Source organism: Canis lupus, unplaced genomic scaffold (assembly GCF_011100685.1).
Source record: "Canis lupus familiaris isolate Mischka breed German Shepherd unplaced genomic scaffold, alternate assembly UU_Cfam_GSD_1.0 chrUn_S575H737, whole genome shotgun sequence".
In the NCBI taxonomy this organism is placed as follows: domain Eukaryota; kingdom Metazoa; phylum Chordata; class Mammalia; order Carnivora; family Canidae; genus Canis; species Canis lupus.
Window position 1 is genome coordinate 10098 of NW_023331515.1, and position 10648 is coordinate 20745.

Here is a 10648-nt window from a genome sequence, read left to right on the forward strand (position 1 = left end):
GGATCTATTTGCTGTTTTTTCTCCAGCTCCTTTAGGTGCAAGGTTCGCTTTTGTATTTCAGTTCTTTCCAGTTTTTGGATGGATACTTGTATTGTGATGTATTTCTCCCTCAGGACTGCTTGTTGTGTATCCCAAAGATTTTGAACGGTTGTATATTCATTCTCATTATTTTCCATGAAACTTTATAATTCCTCTCTAATTTCTTGCTTGACCTTTTCATCTTTTAGCAGGATGTTTCTTAACCTTCATGTGATTAAAATCCTTCTAAACTGCTTCTTGTGATTTAGTTCTAATTTCAAAGCATTATGGTCTGAAAATATGCAGGGGACGATCCCAAACTTTGGGTGTCGGTTAAGACCTGATTAGTGTCCCAGTATGTTGTCTAATCTGGAGAAAGTTCCATGTGCACTTGAGAAGAATGTGTATACAATTGTGTTTGCATAGAAAGTTCTGTCAATATCTGCGAAATCCATCTGGTCCAGTGTATCATTTAAAGCTCTTGTTTCTTTGGAGATGTTGTGCTTAGAAATCCTGTCGATTGTAGAAAGTGCTACTTTCAAGTCACCACGTATATGTGTATTATTATCTAAGCATGTCTTAACTTTGGTTATTAATTGCTATACTTGGCAGCTCCCGCATTCGGGGCATGCATATTGATGATTGTTAGGTCATCTTGTTGGATAGATCCTTTAAGTATGATATAGTGTCCCTCTTCATCTCTTATTACAGGGTTTGGGATAAACTTTAGTTTATCTGATCTAAGAATGGTTACGCCTGTTTCTTTTGAGGACCATTGGAATGGTACGCAGTTCTCCAACCTTTTATTTTCAGGCTGTAGGTGTCCTTATGTGAAAAATGAGTCTCTTGTATACAGCACATAGGTGGGTTTTCCTCTTTTATCCAGTCTGTAACTGCAGCTGCACCTTTTGCTGAGGTCGTTAGGCCCATTCACGTGCAGAGCTACAACTTAAAGATATGTATTTAGTGTCATCAATGATACCTGTTCAGTCCCTGTTGTGGATTGTTCCCCTGGACTTCCTGTATTACATACTCCTCCTTAGTGTTTCTTGCAGAGCTGGCTTCATGATCACATATTCTTTCGGTTTCTGCCTATCTTGGAAGCTCTTTATCTCTCCTTCTGTTCTGAATGAGAGCCTTGCTGGATACAGTATTCTTGGCTGCATGTTCTTCTCATTTAGTACCCTGAATATATCCTGCCAGCCGTTCGTAGCCTGCCAGGTCTCTGTGGAGAGGTCTGCTGTTGTGCTAATACTTCTCCCCATAAAAGTTACAAGTTTCTTGTCTCTTGCTGCTTTAAATATCTTCTCTTTATCTTTGGAATTTGCAAGTTTCACTATTAAACGTCAAGGTGTTGAGTCGTTTTTATTGATTTTAAGGGGGGTTTCTCTATTTCTGGATCTGAATGCCTGTTTCCCTCCCCAAATTAGGGATGCTTTCAGCTCTGATTTGTTGAAATACGTATTCTGGACCTCTGTCCCTTTTGGCACCCTCGGGAACCCCAGGTAAACATAGATTTTTTTCCTTCTGAGGCTGTCATTTATTTCCCTTAAGATATCCTCATGATCTTTTAGTCGTTTGTGTCTTTTTTCCTCAGTTTCCCTCCTTGCCTTGTCTTCTATGTTACTCACTCGTTCTTTTACCTCATTAACCCTCATCGTTAGAACCTCTAGTATGGATTGCAACTCATTTAAGTGATTTTTAATTTCGGCCTGATTAGATCTAAATTCTGCAGTCACGAAGTCTCTTGAATCCTTTTTGCTTTTTTCTAGAGCCACCAGTAGCTTTATACTTGTGCTTCTGAATTGGCTTTCTGACATTGAATTGTAACCCAAATTTTGTAACTCTGTGGGAGAGGGACTGTTTCTGATTCTTTCCTTTGATGTAAGGTTTTTCTTCTAGTCATTTTGCTCAGTGCAGATTGGCCAAAAATGTTATACTTGATAGAAGCGTGAACTCTTCTCTCACTGTAGCATTCCAGCTGCTCTCTCCTTAAATCTCAGGCTGAATTCCTAGGTATTCAGGATGATTTGAAATTTATTGGGTAATTGGGAATGGACAGGTAATTTGGGGACCCTACTCTTCCACCATCTTGCCTCCACCTCCTCTGTTTTCCGTTTAAGCATGGATTCCAGGCAACGATATCAAGAGGGTCACTAAGAAAGCCGTCTGACATTGGCCACCTGAACTGCATGGTGATTGGCCACCTGAACCAGGCCACAATGTGAGCCTGAGTGAAGTCACAATCGCACTTTTCTCAGATGACATGATACTTTATGTGGAAATCCCAAGAGTTTGCAACTTTGCTAGGACTCATACTGTAATTCAGCAATGTGGCAGGATGAAAAATCAATGCAGAGAAATCAGTTATAACTGATTGTCTACAAATACTGAAAAAAGGGAAATTTAGGGTTGATCCTACTTAAAATTGCACCATAAAACATAAAATACCTAGGAATAAACATAATGAAAGAGGTAAAGGATCTGTAACTAAAAACTACAGAATACCTATGAAAGAAATTGTGGAAGAGCAAAGACATATATTAACACTGCATGTTCAAAGATTTGAAGAATCAATATTGTGAAAATGTCCATGATACCCAAGCAATGTACCCTTTCAAAGTAGTCCCTATCAAAATATCCTTGACATTTTTCACAGAACATAAATAAATAACTCTAGGATTTGCATGGAACTGGAAAAGACCCCAATTAGCCATAGGAATGTTGAAAAAGAAATCAAAAGCAGGTTATATCACAATGTCTGGATTTCAGGCTGTATTTTGTCTAAGGTTTTTTCTGTATGTCATAGACAAAGCTGTCATCATCAAAATGTTATCATACTGGCACAAAAACAGACACATTGATCAAGGAATGGACTAGAGAACTCAGAAATGGACCCTCAACTCTATGGTCAACTAATCTTCGACAAAGCAGAAAAGAATATCCGCTGGAAAAAGGACAGTCTCTTCAACAAATTGGACAGCCACATGCAGAAGAACTCAACTGAACCATTCTCTTACACCACACACAAAGATAAACTCAAAATGGATGAAAGACCTAAAGGTTAAATAGCAATCCATCACAATCCTAGAGAAAAACACAGGCAACAACTTCTTTGATCTTGGCCATAGCGACTTATGCAAGACATGTCTATAAAAGCAAGGGAAACAAGAGAAAAACTGAACTACTGGGACTTCATCAAGTTCAAAAGCAAAGGAAAAAGTCCATAAAACTAAGAAGCAACCTACAAAATGGGAGAAGGCATTTGCAAATGACATATGAGACAAAAGGCTAGTATCTAAGATCTATAAAGAACTATGGAAGTCTACACTCAAAACAAGTATCCAGCGAAGGAATGGGTGGAAGACATGAACAGACATTTCTCCAAAAAATCCTACACGTGGAGAACAGACACATGATAAAAAATGCTCCACATCACTCATTATCAGGAAAATACAAAACTAAACAAAACCCACAATGAGATACCATCTCACATCTGTCAGAATGGCTAAAATGAACAAGGCCGCTGGCCCCTGCCAGAGTACTGGAAATCAAAGAGAGGCTCGAGCTTCCTGGCGGCGAAGCGTCCTGGCTCAATGGACTGGATGGGCACAATGACAAGGGCCTGGTCTTCACCATCAGCATGCCCGACCACAGTATTCATCTGGTGTTGTGGAAGGAGCACGGCTGACGCCACGCGCTGGCCGCCGGTGACTGTGGGTGCTGGGGCTCCAGGGTTTCAGTGCGACCTCTGGCAGCCGACTGCATGAACCAAAGCTCTCACCTAATGGTATCGTAGCGCAGTGCACAATCATTTATCTGTGTTTGCCAGGGGGCCAGGGCTCGGGCGGGGGAGAGCTTGTTTTCTTGACACACAGCACAGCATGCTAACGGAGTACACCATTGACTTCATTTGTACTTAGTTACGTTGGTCAGTATAAGAGGATGCATTGAGGGTTCATCTTTCTTGAATATTGGTTTTCAGTAAAGAAAGTTAAATGGTTAAAAAAAACTGGCGATGACAGTGTAAGTATGGCCAGCTGTCGGTGGTCTCATGGTCATTAAAGAGTTAAAGATTCTGAGTATTTAAGTGCTAATAATTACAATTTTTATCCAATTTTTTATTAAGTAAATTCTAGCAAGTAATATACATATTACTGCAGATAAAACCATCATTGGGAATTATTAAATTGATTGCATATTTTGAGCTACTCTTTATGAAGAGAAGTAAAATACTTGGTATGTGTAAGGCAGCAGAGAGTTGGCTTAGGGACTCTCAGCTATTTCTAGAAAAATTGGTTAGTAAAAATAGCATTCAGCTTATTTTCCTTAGCAAGACTATTCTGAGGATGGAATCTGTGACTCAGCAGCAGCGCAGACGCTGTCCCTTCAAACACCTGGTTGCCCATTTTCCACTGTTATGCTGATGCCTTTTTACTCATCTCATGTTTGATAAGGCGTCCTCCCTGAATGAGCTGGGCTACTTCATTTGTGGCATGGCATGCAAACAGAAGCCAGGTTCAAGGCTGGACCTTGTAGGCAAATCTCATGAATGTCAAGGAGTAACAACAGAGGGCAAATGTCATCCGCCCACTGATAATCTCTGGAGACTTTTTCATGTCATTGATGGCAGCAATGGGAAGACCCCAGTTGGCTACAGGGCCCCAGAAATGCGTACTCATGAGGCAGTCCCAAAAGTCCTTGCTCCGGACATAGTCTGCCACCAACAAGAAATGTTGGCGAGGATGTGGAGAAAGGGGAACCCTCTTGCATTGTTGGTGAGAGTGCAAACTGGTGCAGCCACTCTGGAAAAGTGTCCCCAGGACAGGAGAGCCCAGCCTGTAGAAGCAGGAGTTTCACCATTCTTCCCGGACAGGAAGGCGCTCTCAGGGAGTTAGAGCAGGATCCCAGGAGGGCAGGGATGACCTCAGACTCCCAGGGACACTAACAGACCACCTGCGCCCCAGGGAGAGCACACTACACCCCACGGCTGAGCTCCCTAAAGGGCTGCAGCGTGCCTGGCTGGACCCGTGAACAACTCAGAGACAGCTCAGGTGGAGGCACCTGGGGCAGGGGGCTGCTCGTCCAAGGGAGCAGCTCGGAGGCAGCTTGAGCAGCGGGGGGTCTCCACAGCCCCCAGGAGCAGCTCAGATGCGGCTACAGCAGAGGCTCCATGCAGAAGGGGCTGCGCAGCTGGGAGCGCGAATCCAACAGCACAGGCCGGGAGCACAGGGTGCCTGCGGACACAGTCCAGGATCCGGCGCTCCCCCGGGGACAGGCAGAGGCCAGGAGGGACAGGACAGCAAGGACACTCCTGCCCCAAGTTGAGCAGATCAGCGGCCCCTCCCCCAGAGCATCCAGGCCCCTGCAGACTGAGAGCTCCGTAGTTACTGCAGGAGCTGATTCCAGGGCTCTAGAGCTGGCCGCCGCCACTGTTGTTGTTCCTACTGGGGCCTCACAGGATAAAAAAACCCCAATAAGCCTCATAGTGCCCTCACTGTATAAACAGGTTAAACATCTTTCACTGAGCCCTGAACCAGGCAGGGGGCTGAGCAGCTCCCCAAAGTGCTAACACCTGAAAATCAGAACAGCAAGCCCCTACCCCAGAAGACCAGCTAGACAGACAGGAAAAAAAAAATTATTGATCAACCAGTGCTGGAAAGTTCCAGTGGAAGTCGAGGAATTTACAGTATACAGAATCAGAGTGTATTCCCCTTTTTTTTTTTTTGTTTTTTGTTTTTTGATTTCTGTTTGTTCCTCCCCCCCATATTTTTGTTTTTCTCTTTTCTTCTCTTTTTTTACTTTTTTCTCTTTTTTCTCTTCTTTTTTAAGTTTTTTTTCTTTCCTTCCTTCTCTTCTCTCTTTTTCTCCTTTCCCCAATAGAAATTGTTTTTGGCAACTCTGCACTGAGCAAAATGACTAGAAGGAAAACCTTACCTCAAAAGAAAGAACCAGAAACAGTCCTCGCTCCCACAGAGTTACAAAATTTGGATTACAATTCAATGTCAGAAAGCCCATTCAGAAGCACTATTATAAAGCTACTGGTGGCTCTAGAAAAAAGCATAAAGGACTCAAGAGACTTCATGACTGCAAAATTTAGATCTAATCAGGCCGAAATTAAAAATCATTTAAATCACTTAAAAATCCAAACTAGAGGTCCTACAGACCAGGGTTGATGAGGTGGAAGAACGAGTGAGTAACATAGAAGACAGGTTGATGGCAAGGAAGGAAGCAGAGGAAAAGAGAGAAAAACAAAAGACCATGAGGAAAGGTTAAGGGAAGTAAATGACAGCTTAAGAAGGAAAAATCTACATTTAAAGGGGGTTCCAGAGGGTGTCGAAAGGAACAGAGGACCAGAAAGTGTATGAGAACAAATCATAGCAGAGAACTTCCCTAACTTGAGGAAGGAATCAGGCATGAAGATCCTGGAGCTAGAGTGATCCTCCCCTAAAAGCAATAAAAACCATTCAACACCCTGATATTTCATCATGAAACTTCCAAATTCCAAAGATAGAGAAGATCCTCAAAGCAACAAGATACAAAGGATCCCTAAACTTTATGAGGAGAAGTAGTAGGTTAACAGCAGACCTCTCCCCAGCGACCTGGGTGGCCAGAAAGGGCTGGCATGATATATTCAGGGTCCTAAATGAATTGCCAACATATAGCATATCTCCCATGGTCATCACGTCAAGTGCCCCCCTCAGCGCATGTCATCCAGTCACCCCAACCATCCAGGAAACTCCCTTACCAGTACCCCTTTTTCATTGCTCAGAGTTAGGAGTCTCTCATATTCTGTCATCATCAACTGATATTTTCACTCATTTTCTCTCCGTTTCCCTTTATTCCCTTTCACTATTTTTTATTATGTCAAATGAATGAGACCATATAATGATTGCCTATCTCTGATTGACTATTTTCCCTCAGCATTATACCCTCCAGTTCCATCCACATCGAAGCAAGTAGTATCTCTTTGTCGTTTCTATTCTTTTCTTTTTTCTTTTTTTTTGTACTTAACAAATATATTCAGAACATTTCATCCTAAAGCAGCAGAAGACAGTCTTTTTGAGTGCATATGAAACATTCTCCAGAATAGATCACATACCAGGTCACAAATCAGACCTGAACAAGTACAAAAAGATGAAGACTATACCATGCATAGTTTCCAACCACAATGCCATGAAACTTAAGGTCAACCACAAGAAAAAAACTGGAAATACCACTAATACATGGGGGTTAAAGAATATCCTACTGCTTATAATGAATGGGTTAATCAGAAATTAAAGTGTAAATTAAAAAATACATGGAAGGAAATGAAAATGAAAACATGAAGGTAATATTAAAAGATGTCTTTACTGATCCTCTGATTTTCACACATGCTCTTCTTAACCTCCATTATGGAGTTCATCCAATTTCTACCAGGTATTTGGGATTAATCACCCAGCCAGCATAGTAACTTCCTTCCTTGCCTATTGATTCAGGGGCCTGAAGAGCTCAAAGTGGCCAGGCACCAGTTTCAATTTCCAGATCAGTGGGATTGTTTTTGTGCCTCTCTTTGAACCTGAGACCTCTAGGCCAGCAGAATAATAAATCGTGGGAAAGAAAGAAACATTTTGCAAGTAGATCATGACGGGTTATAGTGAGTAGTACAACTCCCAGTTCCAGTCCTTGATTCCTGCACCTGTAAATGTGAGCTATGTGAGAAACAGCATCATACATTAGAAGCTGATTTAGAAGATATATAGCCCTCTGGGGAACCTTGTCCTACCCTGCAAGGAATTGCCACCTAGATAGCACTACAGCTGAATCTTTTATTTTTAATTTTTCTTAAATTTATTTTTTATTGGTGTTCAATTTGCCAACATATAGAATAACACCCAGTGCTCATCCCATCAAGTGCCCTTCTCAGTGCCTGTCACCCAGTGACCCCCAAGCCATGCCCACCTCCCTTTCTATCACCTCTAGTTCATTTCCCAGAGTTTGGAGTCTCTCATTCTGTTTCCCTTTCTGATTTTTCAGACTGATTTTATCTCATTTCCGCTTTATTTCCTTTCACTATGTTTTATAGTCCCCAAATGAAGGAGACCATATAATATTTGTCCTTCTCCGATTGACTTATTTCACTCGGCATAATACCCTCCAGTTACAACCACATCAAAGCAAACGATGGGTATTTGTCGTTTCTAATGGGTGATTGAGTTCAAATTTTTAAAGAGTAAAATGAAAGTAAGATAAAATAAAATATGTGTGTAAATTCAATGGGAAAATAGGAAGTCAAAATAATGAGAGACATGGCTGTCGACAAGATGGGGGAAGTGTAGGATCCCGAAATCACCTGTCCTCATCAACTTACCTAGATAACTTTCAAATCATCCTGAAACCCGATGAATTCGTCCTCTGATTTAAAGAGAGAATAGCTGGAAGGCTAAAGTGAGAAGCGTTTGCGCTTCTATCAAGGTAGAAACACGGAAAAATAAATGAGTACACTCCAATGGGAGAGAGCCTCCACAAGGAGCCAGGCTAAGGCCAGGCAGGAGAGACTCCAGGACGGGAAAGCCCAGACCGGGAGAATCAGGAACTTGACCAACATTCCTGGATGGAAAGGCACTCACAGGGAACTCAGGCAGGATCCCAGGATGGGCAGTGGAGCCCCCAGGTTCCCGGGGTCACTAACATAGGAAATGGGGAGAGCCGCCACAGACCATGGACGGAGCTCCAGCAACGGCTGGAGCGCGTACCCAGTGGGCCCCGGAACAGCGGAGGTGGCGGCTCTGGCAGCGGCTCGGCTAGGAGGGGAATGCATGGCCCTGGGAGAGCAATTCCAGAGGCACAGGCCCCGGACCCCAGGGTGCTGGGGGACACAGCAAGGATCCGGCGATCCCCTTGGGACATGTGGGGGCCGGGAGGACACAGGACCGCGGGGCACCCCCGAGCTGTGCAGGTCAGTGCCCCCCATGCCCGCAGCATCCAGGCTCCCACGGACTGGGGTCTGCAGGAGTTACTGCGGGAGCTGACTCTAGGGCTGAAGAGCTGGCCACCGCCAGTGTTATTGTTCCTCCCTTATGTCACATTGTGCCTGGGATGGAGCGGGGCCACCAGGGAGCATGGGTCTCACAGGATAAACAGCTCCCAGGTAGCCATGCCCCTGGCAGGGGCCGGGGCAGCTCCCTAGGGGCACACACCTGACAATCAGAAAAGAAGGCCCCTCCCCCAGAAGATCACCTGGAAGGAAACAGGAAGAGCAAGTTCTTGACAAAGCAGCACTGGAAAGCTCCAGGGGAATTCGAGGGACTTAAACTATATAGAATCAGAGGCTACACCTCCTTGTTATTTTTTTTAATTTTGAAATGTTTCTTTTTTTCCTTCCTTTCCCAGTACAACTTGTTTTTAGCCACCATGCACTGAGCAAAGTCCCTTGAAGGAAAAACTCACCCCAAAGAAAAAATCAGAAATAGTCCTCTCTCCCACAGAATTACAGAAATTGGGTAAAACTTCGATATCAGAACGCCGATGCAGAAGCAGAAAAATAATGCTACTGGTGGCTTTGGAAAAAAGCATGAAGGATTCAAGAGACTTCATGCCTGCAGAATATAGATCATTGATATTGGGTGGGAAAAATCTATTTCCTGTATCTGAATGCCTGTTTCCCTCCCCAATTTAGGAAAGTTTTCAGCTATGATTTCTTCAAATACATATTCTAGCCCTCTGTCCCTTTTGGTACCCTCGGTAACACCAGGTAAATGTAGATTTTTGTTTCTGAGGCTGTTATTTCTTCCCTTAACCTATCCTCATGATCTTTTTTCATTTTCTCTTTTTTCCTCAGTTTCCCTCCTTCTCATCAACTTGTCTTCTATGTCACTCACTCGTTTAATTGATTTTTAATTTTGGCCTGATTAGATCTAAGTTCTGTAGTCATGAAGTCTCTTGAATCCTTCATGCATTTTTCAAGAGCTTTATAATTGTGCTTCTGAATTGGATTTCTGACATTGAATTGTAATTCAAATTTTGTAAATCTGTGTGAGAGAGACCTGTTTCTGATTCTGTTTTTGAGGTTAGTTTTTCCTTCTAGTCATTTTACTCAGTGCAAAATGGCCAAAAACTAGTTGTATTGGGAAAAGGAGAAAAATAGAGAAGAGAAAGAAGAAAAGAAAAACAAAAAGAAAAAAGAATTTAAAAAAAAGAAAAGAAGGAAAAAAGAATAGAATAAAAGAAAAAAAGATGGGGGGGGGCAAAAAAACAGACACATAGATCAATGGAAAGAATTGAGAATCCAGAAGTGGACCCTCATCTTTATGGACAACTAATATTCGATAAAGGAGGAAAGACTATCCACTGGAAGAAAGTATCTTCAATAAATGGAGCTGGGGAAATTACACATCCACATGCAGAAGAATGAAACTAGACCACTCTCTTGCACCATACACAAAGATAAACTCAAAATGGATGAAAAATCTAAATGTGAGACAAGATTCCATCAAATCCTAGAGGAGAACACAGGCAACACCCTTTTAGAAATCGGCCACAGTAACTTCTTACAAGATACATCCATGAAGGCAAAAGAAACAAAAGCAAAAATGAACTTTTGCGACTTCATCAAGATAAGAAGCTTTTGCACAGCAAAGGATACAGTCAA

General features: G+C 42.6%; 1 pseudogene; it reads right to left on the reverse strand.

The window, feature by feature from the left end:
- Positions 1-4421: 4421 nt before the first annotated feature.
- On the reverse strand, positions 4422-4734 carry LOC119879296 (annotated as a pseudogene).
- Between the last annotated feature and the right edge of the window lie 5914 nt (positions 4735-10648).